This window comes from Cryptomeria japonica, chromosome 1 (assembly GCF_030272615.1).
Source record: "Cryptomeria japonica chromosome 1, Sugi_1.0, whole genome shotgun sequence".
Classification (NCBI taxonomy): Eukaryota; Viridiplantae; Streptophyta; class Pinopsida; order Cupressales; family Cupressaceae; genus Cryptomeria; species Cryptomeria japonica.
This window is the reverse complement of record NC_081405.1, coordinates 490,597,622-490,613,843: the sequence shown is the minus strand read 5'-3', so window position 1 is coordinate 490,613,843 and position 16,222 is coordinate 490,597,622.

Below are 16,222 nucleotides of genomic sequence, written 5' to 3'. Positions count from 1 at the left end.
ACCCTAACAAGAATAATTATCTTTCAAGGAAGCAACATTTAGGTTTCTAAAGTCAACATAGAGTCTTATGTCCCCATTCTTCTTTCTCACCGGGACCAAATTTGAGACCCATGAGGAATGCCTTATAGGCTTAATAATTCCCCCTTCCCTTAACCTGGTTAATTCTTGTTGCATCTTAGATTCCAATAGGGGGTTAATAGGTCTTTTTTTTAATCTAAAAGGCTTAGCATCTGAAAGCAAAGGGACTTCATGCTAAAACAAATCCTATCTATACGCCTTTAGATCTTCATAAGACCAAGTAAGGACATGGTTATATTTCTTTAATAAATTAATAAGATTCACTCTGACATGAGGAGGCAATTTTTTTCCAATATATACTAGCTTAGGGGATGATTCTGTCCCCAAGTTTACTTCCTCTAGCTCATCTAACTTGGTGGTTGATTGCTGGTGCAGATGACTATCATTGTAACTAAACATACCTTCAATCTCTACCAACCCTTTAGGTATTTCATTAGTTTCTAACTGAACTAGGTCATTTCCAAACACAGTTTCTCTATTGTCAACCACTTCCACCAAGGCATTGCAATCAATTTTTTGTCCGTCATAGTCATTAATGCATTGTATAAACCTAAGAATATCTTCATCATCAGCAAACACTTGCCAATTATATACATTGTCAGGAATGGCAGGCCTAGCCTTTATCTCAACTATGGATATACCGGTTAGTGTTGCATCATCATTCTTTAATGCAACATTCGCTAAGAAATCTGCCATGATATTCTTAGATCTTCCTATCCAATTTATAGAATATGCACTAAAATGCTCAACCACATCCCATATTGCATGCTTGTACCTTTTCAATCTATCATTCTTAGATGCATACTTGGATCTCACTTGGGAAACAACCAATTCTAAATCTCCTAACACCCTCAATAATTGAATCCCATGCCTTTTTGCAACTTCAAGCCCCAATAACAGGGCTTCATATTCAGTAGTATTATTTGTACACTGAAAGGCTAACAAGAAGGAATAATTAAAAGTTATACCTGAAGGAAACACAAAAAGAACCCCTGCTCTAGATCCTTCTTTAGAGAAAGCTCCATCAAAATGCATTTGCCACAAACCATGCTGTTGAGATTCCAATTCAATCACAATAGAGTCAGTATTCTTTAATTGAGGTAAAATTGGCTACAGTCTAAAATTGTCAAGATCCACATCAATCATACAGTTGAGAATACTAGGATCTACTTTCTCAATAACCCTAGGGGCACGTGGTTCTCTATACAATTTAACTTGGTTCCCATTAATTGGGATGGTAGCATATGATAGATCCAACTAAACATTTCCACCTACTGTTGCAGCCCACTACCTGGATAATAACATACCATAATGAGTTTTGGTGTCAGTTACAATGACATCCATTTTGTATGTTGCTTCAAGGAATGTTGCTATTTTTACTTCAACATCTCTCTTTGTACCTATCACAGGTACTTCTCTATTATCCATAGCATAACACTTCCCATTTACTATACTCACTGATAGTCCTAATTCTTTCATGACACCATAAGGCATTACATTTGTAGCTGCACCAGAATCTATCATACAATTTTTAATCAACTGGTTATTCACTAACAAAGTAACATAGAAAGGATCAACCTATGAGTATTTTTGTGTATTAGTTGTTCCAACATATACCTCTGGGGTTTGTAGCTCCTGATCCTTTTCATCCTTAGTTGAACCAGAAGGTAAAGTTGTGTTACTGTCAGATATGTTAGAAAATAAAGATAAAGCAACTTCTCTATGTTCCTTTATTTTCAATAGTTCTATCAATGGGATAGTGACTTTCATTTGGGTAAGAGCCTGAGCCATATCAAATGTGGAATTATTGATCACCTCAGTATTAGCCTTAACCTTTTATGTCTTAGGATGACTTGCCTTCTTCATTGTGGTTTTTTCTTGTATATCATTTGTGGCTTTATCATCTATACCCTTTGGTACTTCTTTAACTTGATTTTTCTTTTCTTGACCAACTTGAGGCAAGGTAGCACTACTTGTTGCTTTCTTCTAGGATACTTTCTTTATAAACATGGACCCAGGTTCACGTTGATCGCTATCCCTCTTAGGACTCCTCAAATTGTAATTGTTCTTAGCTTTGGCTATGGCAGCTTTAGTGAGATTTTTCACCTCTTCATCACTAGGCCTTTTGAGATGAACTTCTTCATCTTCAGTTGTTACCACATTCAAAATGGGATGACAATCAAATGTTAGTTGTCCTTAGTAAGACCTTTTACTATCCATCACATCACACTCACTAAATTCACTTTGTAAAGACTCATCATCACTTTCTATGATGGTTTCAAACATATTTATATCAGTCTCAGCCTCTTGTCTCATGGATTCTTCAAGGGCTTGAGCTACAACACATTGATGAGGAGAGTGTGGTCCATCACAAGCTATACACCAAGGAGTGTTCTCTATGTAATGAACAATTTTTCCTTTTAAAGGATCAGGGATATCTTGGCTTTAAGTATTTTTTGGCTTCTCACTTTGAGGCTTACCATCCTTCCAAGTAAGGCATATCATGCAACCTAGGAGGTCTATCTTGCCAATTATAATGGGGTTTATCATTTTTACTCACCTTGGTAGTAAGGTCCCTCATGGCAGTCACTAACTTCTCTATTTTCTCTTCTTCCTTAGCACCTTTGTTAGGTTGCTGTTTTGATTCCTACCATAGCCTACCATCAGTTCTTCTTCCTAGTTTTCTATATGTTTTTCTATTGCTCTCTACATTGATGGCAATTCTAAATGCATCTCTCAGGCTATGCAAATTTTTATCCCTCAAAATATAGGCCATTTTAGAATCAAAGGCATTGTAATAAGTATTCAGGAACATATTATCATTTAACCTCATTACCTGATATAATCTATGCATTGCTTTTTGAAATTTGGCATTAAAATCTGTGGCAATTTCATTATCAGACTTTCTAATATTGTTGAACTCATTGATCATGAAGCTCACATTTGTCTTCTCACCATACTGTTCTTAAAAATAGTTTGTAAAATCTTCCCAAGACCCAATGTTGTGATGAATATTAAGAGGGGGGGTGAATTAGTATGCCAAAAATCTCTTTACTTAAACACTTACACAGTCTGAAGATAAACCGTAAAACAGTCTAACAGACATACTAGTTATCACACATGCAAACCAAAATGCAAATAAAGCATTCACCCACAAAAGAAATACAACCATAACACAAGATATTTGACATGGAAACCCAATTGGGAAAAACCATGGTGAGATGGAACTCACAAGTCACTATCTACAGAATAGAAACCAGACTGGTTAAGGTCAAACTGGTTAAGGTCTTACAATGTTCTTCACTAGAATAGATCCTATTAGGACTCTCAATCTTTGTTAGGAGATAAGTCTGATTAAAGACTACCTTGTTAGAGGATTTTAGATTCACAAAAGTGAACCACCTTGTTAGAGGATTTTACAAAGGCTTTTGGGCCTACCCAGTTAAGGGCTACAGACTTGTCAAAGATGTGAGTAATCAACAAGTGTTTGATCTATCTAATAGCACAAACTGCTTGGTTAGATCCAGTATAGCTTACTGCTAATGCATTTCAACATTACTTTAGTCTTCTCTATCTCTTTTTGTTACAACTTGATCTTCTTAGATAAGATCACTCTTACAACAACTCAACAACCACCTCAAACCCTAGCCACAACATAAACCCTTTCAACAACAACAACTACAACAACTCAAAACCCTAGACATGATGTCCTTTTAAAGGAATCTAATTTCATGTCAGTCCAATAGGATTACATTACAATTTCCTAGGTTCAATGAATCTAGACATACTCAGTAACATGACACAAAAAGCACCGTTAGTGTGTCGGCACCATCAATCAATCGGTGGGTTGGTAACTCATCACAAAAAGCTGGTTGGTAACTCATCACAGAGTATTACTGGTTCATACAAAATATTGGTTGCCGGCTTGATAAAAATGAAGACTGGTAAGAATATGTTATGCCGCTTTGCTCCTTTATACTGGTTGAGATCTACAAACCACTTGAGGTTGATATGCCGCTTCAGACTGGGAAACACATTCTGCAAAATCACCAATAGTCTAAAGACTAGAATACAACATACTGGTTGGAACAAATACCAGTTGAGCTCTAGTTCATACATATAAAGGGGATCTCTATACAAGTGTGTGTCCATCAATGACAATCACAACATAAATATAAAAAATGCCAACAATCTCCCCCTTTGGCATTGATGTCAACACTTAGGAAAATAATATTTTGACATCTAAGAGTTTTATAACAAAAGCGTGCCATTAACAAAATTGCTCCCCCTAAGCATATACACTATCCCTTTATCAAAAACATATCAAAATTTTAAAATCAGATACTTCTCCCTATTTGTCTCCAAAATAGATAGAGTACTTCTCCCCCTTTGCCAACAATGACAAAGTACCACTGAACAACCCTGTTTCCATTTGATATATATAAAAAGTTTATGACAACAATGAATAATACTTGTCAAAAACTGATTTATAGGTCTGCAAAAAATGTTTCATGGATAGAGACCAGGACTCAAGTAAGGAGGTGGCTACTTCTTTTTCTATTTGCATCTAGTATACTTGTTCCTCCATGGCATCAACTGTGCTCAGCTCCTGCGTAACTATCAAGGCATCTAGGTTCAGATAACACTTCTGAAGAATTTGGAGACAGGGAAGTAAAACTAGTTGTAGCTCCTGCAAATCTCTAGATCGTGTATTGATCTCTTGCTCCATTTTGGCTGACTAGATCTGGAACCGATGAACGGTTTGCCCATATGTTGCAAACAAATCATAAGGTGGCTTAAATGTGCTCAAGTAGGACTGTAAGTCCGTTTGAAGCTTTTGCTTCTTAGCTAGCACATCATCATAGAAAAGATGAGGTTGACAGATTTTGCTTAGTAGCAAGTTTCCCTCATCCAAAGCATTCCTTATGTCCTTTTGGTCTTTCAGCAATTCAGACCAAAGCTCATTCAACTTTTTCACCAGAGCAATGTTAAGAGCCTTTTGATGCTCTTTCTTGACATTTGCCTCAGCTGCTTCTTCTAGGCTCTGCACCTGATCATCCACTACAGTACATAGTAGTTTGAGCTGTGCTAGTGATGATTCAGTGTTAGGAAGATTGGTACCAGGTATTAAACTGGTAAGGGTGTCTACAGCCGCCTGAATTATGTCCTGCTCCTTTTTCCTATGAATGATCTCAAGGCACTCTTGAGAAACCTTGATGCTTTGCATAAGCTCTGACTCACTTGCAGACTGGAGATCAATAGGACTGGAGATATCAACCGGTTTGGCTTGACTCCCAGTTGCCTTTGGAGTCTCCATCTATGTGCTCTCCATTTCTTTCGCTGCCTTGTCTGCATCTTCCTTCTTCCTTTTCTCTACTTATTTCTTTTGTTCTTGTTCCTTGTCTTCCTCTTCTTTCTTTTTCCTGTCTGCTTCTTTCCTCTTCTCCTCTTCTTTCTCTTTCTCTTCCTTCTTCTTCTTTTCTTCCTGTTCCTTCTTTTTCTTCTCTTCCTCTTCCTTCTTCTTCTTTTCTTCCTCTTCCTTCTTCTTCTTTTCTTCCTCTTCTTTCTTCTTCTTTTCTTCTTTGTCCTCTTCTTCTTTCTTCTTCCTTTCATCTTCTTGCTTCTTCTTCTCTTCATCTTTTCATTTCTCCTCTTCCTCTTTTCTCTTCTCTTCCTCTTTTCTCTTTTTCTCATCTTCATCCCTCTTCTTCTTCTATTCCCGTTCCTTAGCGGCTTCCTATGTGTCCTTAGCTTGCTCACTACCCTGTTTGGCTTGTTGCCCCTATTCTGTTCCCTCATTAGGTATTTCCTTAGTGACATCTTCTATATCCAGGGCATCAACATCAATAGTGTCGATTAGTTCTTCAACCAGGTTTCCTTCTTCATCAAAAACTTCATCCAGTTTGGATATGACCGATTCTTTTTCTGCTTGCCGGTTGACCATTCATCCTTTGTGAGCTTGAATAGAATGATTCATATACTAATGAGTGTCTTTTTCAACATCATCAATTCTTCCTTCCAATAGCCAAAGTCTTCTTCTCGTTGTGAAGAAGAGTCTTTTATTTTGGTCCAACACATCAAATAATTTTGAATTTGAGAGGTCAGGAAAGTACTGTGCAAAGACTTTCTCCCTAATCTCCCGTTATTTTTCAATGGCAATGCGCCATTTATTATCTAATGCTTTAAATAAATAATCTAGTGTCTAAGATTTAATCTTTGATGGCAACCGATCATTTTGCACAAATAAATAATGATTTCTTGTAATACTTCTTCCTTTTCCTCATCACTAAAATCATCATAAAAATCTACTAAATCATGAAGTAATTTTCTCCTAATATTCTTAACTGTCCTTTGAAAATGTGTCAAACGTTTGTATGAGGAGATATCAATATTTACCGGTGCGGATGCTGCTGTTTCATTCTTCTTCATTTTCTTTGTCTGTCTAGCCTTCTTTGGCTTTTCATCAGACTCGGTCTCTTCAGAGTTTGGTTCATTTATCTTAGTCTTCCTTTTTATTTCAAAGACTTTTTCTGGTGTCACCTTTGGTTTCTTCTTTGTAGGTGACCGCTTGGTCACTCTTGGAGTTGCAGTGGTAGCCGGTGCCGATGTTGCAGGCACTGCCTTGGCTTTCTTTGTTGTCGGTTCTTTTCCTTTCTTAACAAATGGTTCTTCAGCCAATGCAATCCTCTCCAAGTAGGTTCTGGTCCTTTTAGCCTTAGGATCAAGAGGCGAGGCAATAAGGGTTGAGGCATACCCTTCCAGCATATCATACATAACCTCATAGCCCATTGGCTCCACTTCCTCCATTCTAGGCTCAACAGCCTCCATTAAGTATTTGTCCACCTGAATGGTGAAATAGATGTCATCTTCGTATTTCTTAATGATATCACCTGAGATCCTTACCCTTTGACTCATCTTTCTTCTAAACTCATTAAAATATTTGTTCAGTACTTTAGGGTAACCGGTTCCAATGGCTTGTATGCTTTCCTTGATCTGCTTGGTTACCGGTTGGTTAGGAGACCACTGGACATCTCCTACTCCAGGAAAATAGCCTTGGAAATAGAAGAACAACCCTACTAGTAGTTGTCCAAACTTAAACCTCAGTGCATTGTCCTATTTGATCACCTTTAGATTCAATAGGAGTTGCCTCTACATACCGATGCATAGGTCAAATGATGCATCCTCTTTAATCATCTGGTAAGCGACATTTACCACTGTAGCAGATACAAAATTAATCTTGCTGGCTGAGAATTTTCTATAGCCTATCGCCATGCAGGTGTATTTCACCAGATCATCCTTGATAGGATTAACTGTCATACCTCGTGAGTCACTTATTGAACCGGTGAGCTTAGCCATTTCAGTTTTGCTTACTATTCTTAGGGCTGGCACTTCCCCTGTGTTATAGAAACCAGTGACTGCATGGATTACTTAGGGCATGATATCATGCGTCCTCTCTAGGTATATCTTGTCACCATGGACTCTGCTCAAAATGATCTTGATATGATCTTCCATAAAATCTTCCAGAAAGTATACTGCATTATGGTGTTTCTTTGTCTCTAGGATACTAAACTCCAGTTTGATCTTTTTTTCCTTGCCGCAAAATAAACCTAACTGGGTCTGAATAGATAAAGACCCTAGGTCTTCTATTTTGTAATCAATATAATCTAAAATTCCTTCTTCAACTATGACTCCAGTCGGAACTTGTGATAAGGCATTATATTGGACTTCCTCTAAATAAAAATTTCTGACTCAATGGATGTACTAGAACTGGTATGACATGCGGAAGCCATTGTTGAGTATTTCAAGAACATGAAAAATACCTTTACAACATGAATTTAGGGCTTCCTGATTCTGCTTCACTCCACTCTCTGTTGGTTGCCAAATCACCGCTTTGTGTTCTCCTTGACCGCTTGCAAACTGGATTTGAATCTCCTTCAAGATTTATCAATTTCTTGAAATCTTAGCTCAAATCGCCTTTTCTTCTCTCTGCACTTAAAAACTTTTCTTTGCTAAAAAAGATAGTGAGAAATGATTTGAAATATTTATACATGTCTCTCACCTACTGCCATTAATGCTCCTCTATTAGGGCGTAAACCCTAATTTGCCTTTTTTACCATTTTTGGTCTTCTGCCAAGTGACAGGTATCACATACCAATTAAGGTCTTTTACTGGTGTAACCGGGGGTTCACAATCATTTCACCATTTGCTCCCCCTAAGCCTCTTTGGAGCTTAGTTTGTTGATTCTGATATTTCCACACTAGGTGCAGAAACTAGTTCCTCTTCCAACATTGTTGGTTTCTTCCTCCAGGTTTTGTTCATGTCTTCTTGAACTTTTTCAACATCAACTTCTCTTTTCTGAGTGACTGGTATATCATCAGATATACTCTTTCTACTTCTGCAGAATCTTGCAATGTGACCCAGTTTGTTGCAGTGATAGCAAACCAATCCAGGTGCTCTCCAAGGTCCATTGTTCATATTTCCATTCTTCCTTCTGCATGTAGCAGCAGTGTGACCATGTCCATGACAAGTCCAATAGTTTGCTCTCCATCCGGTTGCCAATTGATAGCCACTATTGCCTGACTGATAATTGTAGGTATTAAACCGGTTAGGGTTCTGGTTTACAGAAGATTCCGGACCAGCTCCTTGGGTCCTCTGAGGATATCTTCCGATATTGTTCATTATAGACCTTCATTCAGATGTTCTATGCCCAAACTTGTTGCATGCATAACAATGACCATTGAACTTATTGGATCTAGGGATATTGTTGATAAAATATGGAAAATTATTGTAGGCTTTGCTCCTACATACATTGGCAGTGTGTCCTTCTTTAAGATAGTTAAAGCAAATAGGTTTGAATTTTTGCTTACCTTTTCCTTTGAGTGTCGGTTGCTTCTTTGATGCTTCAGCATTTGTTCCTGAGGATTCTCCTTCCTCATGTCTAGAGAAACCAAGACCATTGGTATTCTTTACCAGTCTAGATGACTCAAGCTTTTTCTCTAGCTTGACAGTACTTTTGCTAAACTTAGCAAGTATTTCCTTTGGCTCGAAGAGTTCTTTGGAAATAGTAGTATTGGTCTCCATTAGGCTTGCATTTTTAGAGATGGCTATGTTCAGTTCTCCTTGCATGTCTTCCTTTTCCATCCTACTCTCATGAAGGTGAGCAGTCAGTGCACTAATCTCATGTTTCAACTTGGAGATCTCATGATCTCTGTCCTTTACCCGATCTTCAGCTTTCCTCCGGTTCTCAAGCTCTTGACTAAACCGGATGGTCAGTCCTTCCAACTCCTTTCTTAAATTGGAGTTTGAATCATTCAACTTATTTACTTCTACAATCATGGCTTCCATATTTGCTCTATCTTCAGAACTACTTTCAGATAGCTCCATCAGCTTCTCTACATGTTCTCTCCTTTTTACTTGAGATGCCTTGTATTTGACCATAACATCATCATAAGCTTGCTCAGACTGAGTGAGTCATTGAGTAAGTTCCCTCAAGGTGTATTTCCCCATATCTCTTTCCAAGTGGTTAAACTTATAGAAAGGTAGGCTCTGATACCAATTGATGAATACTAAGAGGGGGGGTGAATTAGTATGCCAAAAATCTCTTTACTTAAACACTTACACAGTCTAAAGATAAACTGGTAAAATAGTCTAACAAACAGATCAGTTATCACACATGCAAACAAAAATGCAAATAAAGAATTCACCCACAAAAGCAATACAACCATAACACAAGATATTTGACGTGGAAACCCAACTAGGAAAAACCATGGTGAGATGGAACTCACAAGTCACTATCTGCAGAATAGAAACTAGACTGGTTAAGGTCAAATCGATTAAGGTCTTACAATGTTCTTCACAAGAATAGATCCTGTTAGGAATCTCAATCTCTGTTAGGAGATAAGTCCGATTAAAGACTACCTTGTTAAAGGATTTTAGTTTCACAGAAGTGAACCACCTTGTTAGAGGATTTTACAAAGGCTTTTGGGCCTACCCGGTTAAGGGCTACAGACTTGTCAAAGATGTGAGTAATCAACAAGTGTTTGATCTATCTAATAGCACAAACTGCTTGGTTAGATCCAGTATAACTTACTGCTAATGCATTTCAGCATTACTTTAGTCTTCTCTATCTCTTTTTGTTACAACTTGATCTTCTTAGATAAGATCGCTCTTACAACAACTCAACAACCACCTTAAACCCTAGCCACAACATAAACCCTTTCAGCAACAACAACTACAACAACTCAAAACCCTAGACATGATGTCCATTTAAAGGAATCTGATTTCATGTCAGTCCAATAGGATTACATTACAATTTCCTAGGTTCAATGAATCTAGACATACTCAGTAACATGACACAAAAAGCACCGTCAGTGTGTCGGCACCGTCAATCAATCGGTGGGTTGGTAACTCATCACAAAATGCCGGTTGGTAACTCATCACAGAGTATTACCAGTTCATACAAAATACCGGTTGCTGGCTTGACAAAAATGAAGACTGGTAAGAATATGTTATGCTGCTTTGCTCCTTCATACCGGTTGAGATCTACAAACCGCTTGAGGTTGATATGCTGCTTCAGACCGGGAAACACATTCTGCAAAATCACCAATAGTCTAAAGACTAGAATACAACATACCGATTGGAACAAATGCCGGTTGATCTCTAGCTCATACATATAAAGGGGATCTCTATACAAGTGTGTGTCCATCAATGAGAATCACAACATAAACATCAAAAATGCCAACATGTTGTTCACAAGAAGACCTCTATACCAGTCGCTTGCATCATCTACTAAAGATTGTATAAACAATTTCATGATGACATCTTCATCTATGATTTCATAATCATTTATTAAGTCACCAAAAGACTTCAAGTGTTCTTCTGCATTGATTGCATTATTACGAGAAAATTTATGAAGTCTATCTCTCAATTCAGTAGGAACATGGTTGGGATACCCTGGGATTCCATCAAAAAAGAGCTGCCTATAAAGTTCTAAGTTAATAGGTCTTCTCTGGAATGGGATAGCAGCATGGTTATTACCCATGTTCATTAATACATTGGGGCTCTCAGTCAAAGAGATCTGGTTACCTTGGCTAGTAACAGGGACTTGATTGGCTGTGGTAATGCTAATAGGCAGAGTTGGCTGAATTTTAACAGGAGGGAGTGAAGCCTAATGAGGAATGGGTTTATTTTGATCTACTAAGGGAACTGTGATAGGAGGTGCTTTCAGATAATTTATCTTCCTTTTAACTTCTTGGTTAGCTACTTCTAATTTAGCCTTTTCTAACTCCATTTGCAACTCTTCCTTCTCTTTCCTCATCCTTTCCATCTCTCTCTCATGTGTTGATAACATGTGAGAGATCTCCACCGTAGTCTTAGATCTAGACCCACCTTCCATGCATTTATGCTTTCCTTTGTCAACATCATTTCTAACCGGCTGTGGGTCACTAAGAACTTCCCTATTTGGTTGCACTATTGACTTGTATGTTGGTTTGGTCGTGGGAACTAGAATTTCTCTAATCACAGGACCTTCATCCTCACTCTTGGCCTTTTCTTGGGCAAGCAACTCAAGGTCAACAATTTGTCTTAGGAGTCTATCTCTCTCCATCAATTTTGCCTTTAATTCTCTCTCTTTATTTGCTTCTTTTTGGGCTCTTAAGGAGATCAAGTGCTGGACTCTTCTATTCAGGTCCTCTATTTCTTGGGATACTTTATCTTCATCAGGGAAGATTTCTTCAGAGTCTGATATATTGACTTGGTCAATATCAATCAAACTGATGTTTCCATCAATTGTCCTAGGTATAGAATCCCTGACTATGTTTGAACTACTTCTGTCTTTCCCAGAAAAACTAGCATGGGCTATCCCTTTATTTGAAACATGGACATCTTCTATATTCCCAAATAAACCAGAATGGAAACCTAAAACATTATGCTCAGATTAGCGGGAAGAATAATTTGAATTTACATAGATAGGTCTCTCAGATATCTTACCTATTTACACCCAAGCAGCATTGGATAGCTCATGTACCACTGATCTTTTCTAACCTCTACGTGACTTTTTAGGCAATCCCTCCTGCAACATCTGATTCCCCTCTTATCCCCTGTAAGAAAATAATAACTCTATCTGCAAATAAAGAGATCAAGGAAAACAAAACCGTAGAGAAACATATGACAAGGTTTCAAGAACCTTCTAGAATTTGAACTTATGCAAAGTTTAGGTGGGTATACCTCCTATGAATAATTTCACACTTTTAAATGAGATCCACAGTAAACCAGTGTCCAAAAACCAGTGGATCTTATCTCCTCAACATAAACTAAAAAAATAAAGGAAAACTTATGCTCATTTCAATATTGATCCTCAAGAGATGCAAAAAGAGAAACTACAACTGATACCAATGCCTTATCCAGGCTACAGAGTCATCTAAATTAAACAAGGATTTCACAATTAAACATCTCCATACATCTCATCACTTTGGTTTCTATCAACCCCATACATGCCTGACATATATAAGAGTCCTCCCTTGCTAGAATAAACAATGTTCATCAAATTCTAAGTCTCCCACAAAATAACCTACTGACAGAGATATTTCATGTGTATTTAATTCCCCTCCTAAAAAGGAAAGCTAAGAAACATATCTATGAAGACTGCATTACAATCCATGTTCAATTGAATTACCCTAGATTACCCAAATGATACCAGTAAATTATTGAAAACACACTAGAAGACAACACAAATTCTAGGCTCGAAATTTTATGGTCTGTATATTGATATTCATTTTGAAAAATCTTACAAAACTCAGAATATTCTCTGTAAACTTAGAAAAACCCAGATTGATTTCTGTAGAGTTTCTTTACAAATTCTTGTGATCCCTTTCTAACTAGTCCTAGTATCCATTTAAAATAGTATGGATGCATACAAGCTTTAGACCTTTTCAAAAAAGTTTGTTACAACAATCTTCTTGTTTCAACAAGAAGTTACAAATCTTTTCCATTTTCTAACAACCCCCTTTCACCGGTTATCATCCTACAACTTCTTCTTGAACTTTTGCATCTCACACCATATACTTTCTTGTCCATTCTTGGTACACGTCATCAGAAGGCCATGCGAAGTTAATAAATTTCTCTCTTGTCTTGGCCAATCTCTTCCAAGAGTTTCTCATTTTATTGACCTCAGAGTTTAGAAAGCCATAGTGTGATTTTATTTTCTCTATCTCCTCAATTGTTCTGACAAATAGGGAAGTATCATCTGTGTTAATGATTCCCTTTATCCTTAATGATAGGTTCACCCCTAATTCATCAAGCCATACTTGTTTGTCCTTCAATTGAGCTGGACTAGCAAAACCCCCAAGAAATAGTTCAAATTCATGCTCGGTGTATTCCTTTTTGTACAAATTGATTTTCCTCTCTACATTATCTATTCCTTCTGCCAGTTTTGTCAGTTCGTTTGTTTATCTCACAGGTGGACTTGATAATGGGGTCAGCCCCTGCCTCATCATAGGATACACATATAAGTCATAGGTCCACTTCCCTAGGCATCCACTTGTCCAAAAAGAGCATTAGAATAGCCTTGTCTCCATTGAGCTCATTCCACATATCCAAAACTTTACTCATGTTCTTATACACTAATGAGGATCCTATGGTGTCAACAAAACTCAAAATTGTGGCCCTCATTCTCTCTTAATACTTATTTGTAAATAGGGTTTGAGCCTGTTTTAACTTTTCCAACTCCTGTTGAGTGATCTCAATTGATTGGGAACTAGTAGGTGCAGGAGAAGGTGAGAATTCAATGATAGGGCTAGTAGATGGAATTTGTGTAGGAGAAGAAGCAATCATTAAAGTTGTGGACTCACTTTGATGGTATTATCCTATAAATTGGCTTTTCAATTTAGCAATAATGCTATCTCAGCTCACTACCTCTCCTTTGGCATCATTGTAAGCTTTTAAGACAACCTCTAACTTACCTTGGAGAGCTGCCCTTTCCATTGCTTCTTTCTCTGCCACTGCAACATTAAATTTTGTAGTTTCCAAGATTGTACTAGCAGCCTCCACTACTCTAGTATTTTGTACCCACTTTACTATCATCCCTCCAAGGTAGCTGGACTCTGGGGCATCCTTTCTCTTTTTATTTTCATCCCTTTTCAGAGACCACATGACTAGGGTAGCATCATCCTTGCTGAAGGTTACTCCTTCCATAGGCTTGGTCTCTTTCCTGACTACCTATAAAACCAAGGCATCTGCTATATCCCATTAAGGGAGGATGAGAACACCAGCCTTTGCTACCAGTTCTCTTCCTTGCTTAGGAGTGATGGTCTTAAATTCAATGACCATTTCTTGTTTTATTTCCTCCTCCACCATGGCTGTGTCCTTGTGGGGCTGGTCATTCTTCCTCTTCTCACATCTGGCATTGAACTTATCAATATTCTGCTTCCACACAAATTGCATGAAAGCTCCTAAGGTAACAGAGTTGTTATCAGCTAAGAATTATTCACTAGCCTGTTTAATAGCAGGATCCAATTCCTAGCCTTTGAACTCATTGGTGGTTATGTCCATCTCAACATCCTTTGGCTCCTTAGGCATTCCATCTTCTACTTCATCATATGTATAGGCGATCTCCTCGTGACTCCCTAACTACAACAATTCTTCAGCTACTTCCTGCTCATCTCCTATATGAATGGGGGATTGAGATGGGGAATACAGGAGCTCATTCATTTGCACTTCCTTTCCCACCCTTTGCTTCTTTGGGGAGTCCTGAATGTCAATGACATCTTGTATTTTCCTCTTCCCTCTTGAATTAGAAGGCTCCCCTGTTGTTGGAACCAACACATTGTACTTGGATTTTCTATAGCACATAATCACCAGGAGGGATTACTTTAGCAGATGCAGACCTAGCTAGAACTAGTCTTGCCTTCTCAAGGTTATTTTTAATCACTGCTTCCCTCTTCTCTTTTATTGTTTGCATTACATACTCAAAGCAAAGAATTAGGAATTTATCCTTTTCCTCAAAGGGGTTAAAACTGGTAAAGGGTCATAGCTGTTGTCAAATTGGTGTACAAAATAAAGAGCCTTTTTGTAGGCCACCTATTTCTCTTTCCTCAACTCTTGCTCATCCAAATCAAACTCATTTCTGATGAGGTCTTCAGGGAATTGGAATTAGTGAGGTCTTCCTTTGCACACTGCCCTTTTCCTAAACATTCCATTAAAGAAGTCTTCAAGGTCAGAAAACCTTGACACTGTAGTGGACAAATGGTATGGTTGAAAGAATTCCTCAAAGCACTTCCATCCACCCTTAGTAATTACAAACTAATGTGCTATTGTTAATATTGAGAAAATGGTCCCTTTTCCTCTATTGGAGAGCTCTGCCTCTTTCACACCTCCAATTTGCCTGAGGACCTCTGCAATTCCTATTTTCAGTGGGACCTAATAAGGTAAAAAAAATGGAGTGCCTCTGAAACCAAACACTCTGAAAACTATAGAAATAGGGTACAAGTATATGTCACCCCAATTGTGGACAATTTTAATTTCTTCAGCTAACTTCTTAGGCCTAAGAAACTCCAAAAGAGCTTTAGGGACCCTTGAATTCTCTGAGCATAAAAGAATTCTAATTTTCGATGCAAATCACTTATCAAACTTTAGGTAGCTGGCATGATCCCTGTCCCATGACAACACTGTGCTCCATTATTAAACTGGCATTTCCCCCCCATCCTTTTCCTTCACTAAATCCATTTCATTGGCAAATTAGTCACCACACTTGAATAGAAACAAATGCATGAGGAGGGAGTACCATCCAAAAGGCCTATCCACCTTACCATTCTTTATCCCTATCAAGCCTTCATGAATTGCATCAGTAATGTAGGGGGGATAATCAAATGTTACTGTCAGAGAAGGATTTAAAATTTGTGCTATCATTGACATGTAATGAGTTGGCATGTTCACTTCAGCATCCTCTCCAAAAATCTGGCAGAGTGACCAGTATAATCCTTTGGCTCTAAGAGTGAACCAATTTAGGGAGAAAGGCTCCATGGTATGAGGTCCTACAATAGTCAATCCACCTATTTTGACAAAAAATTCTTTAAGAGGCCCATTTCTAAGACGATTACTCTGTGCACTGTAGACTTGAGAAAATGATTCAAAATTAATGGGTTCCAAA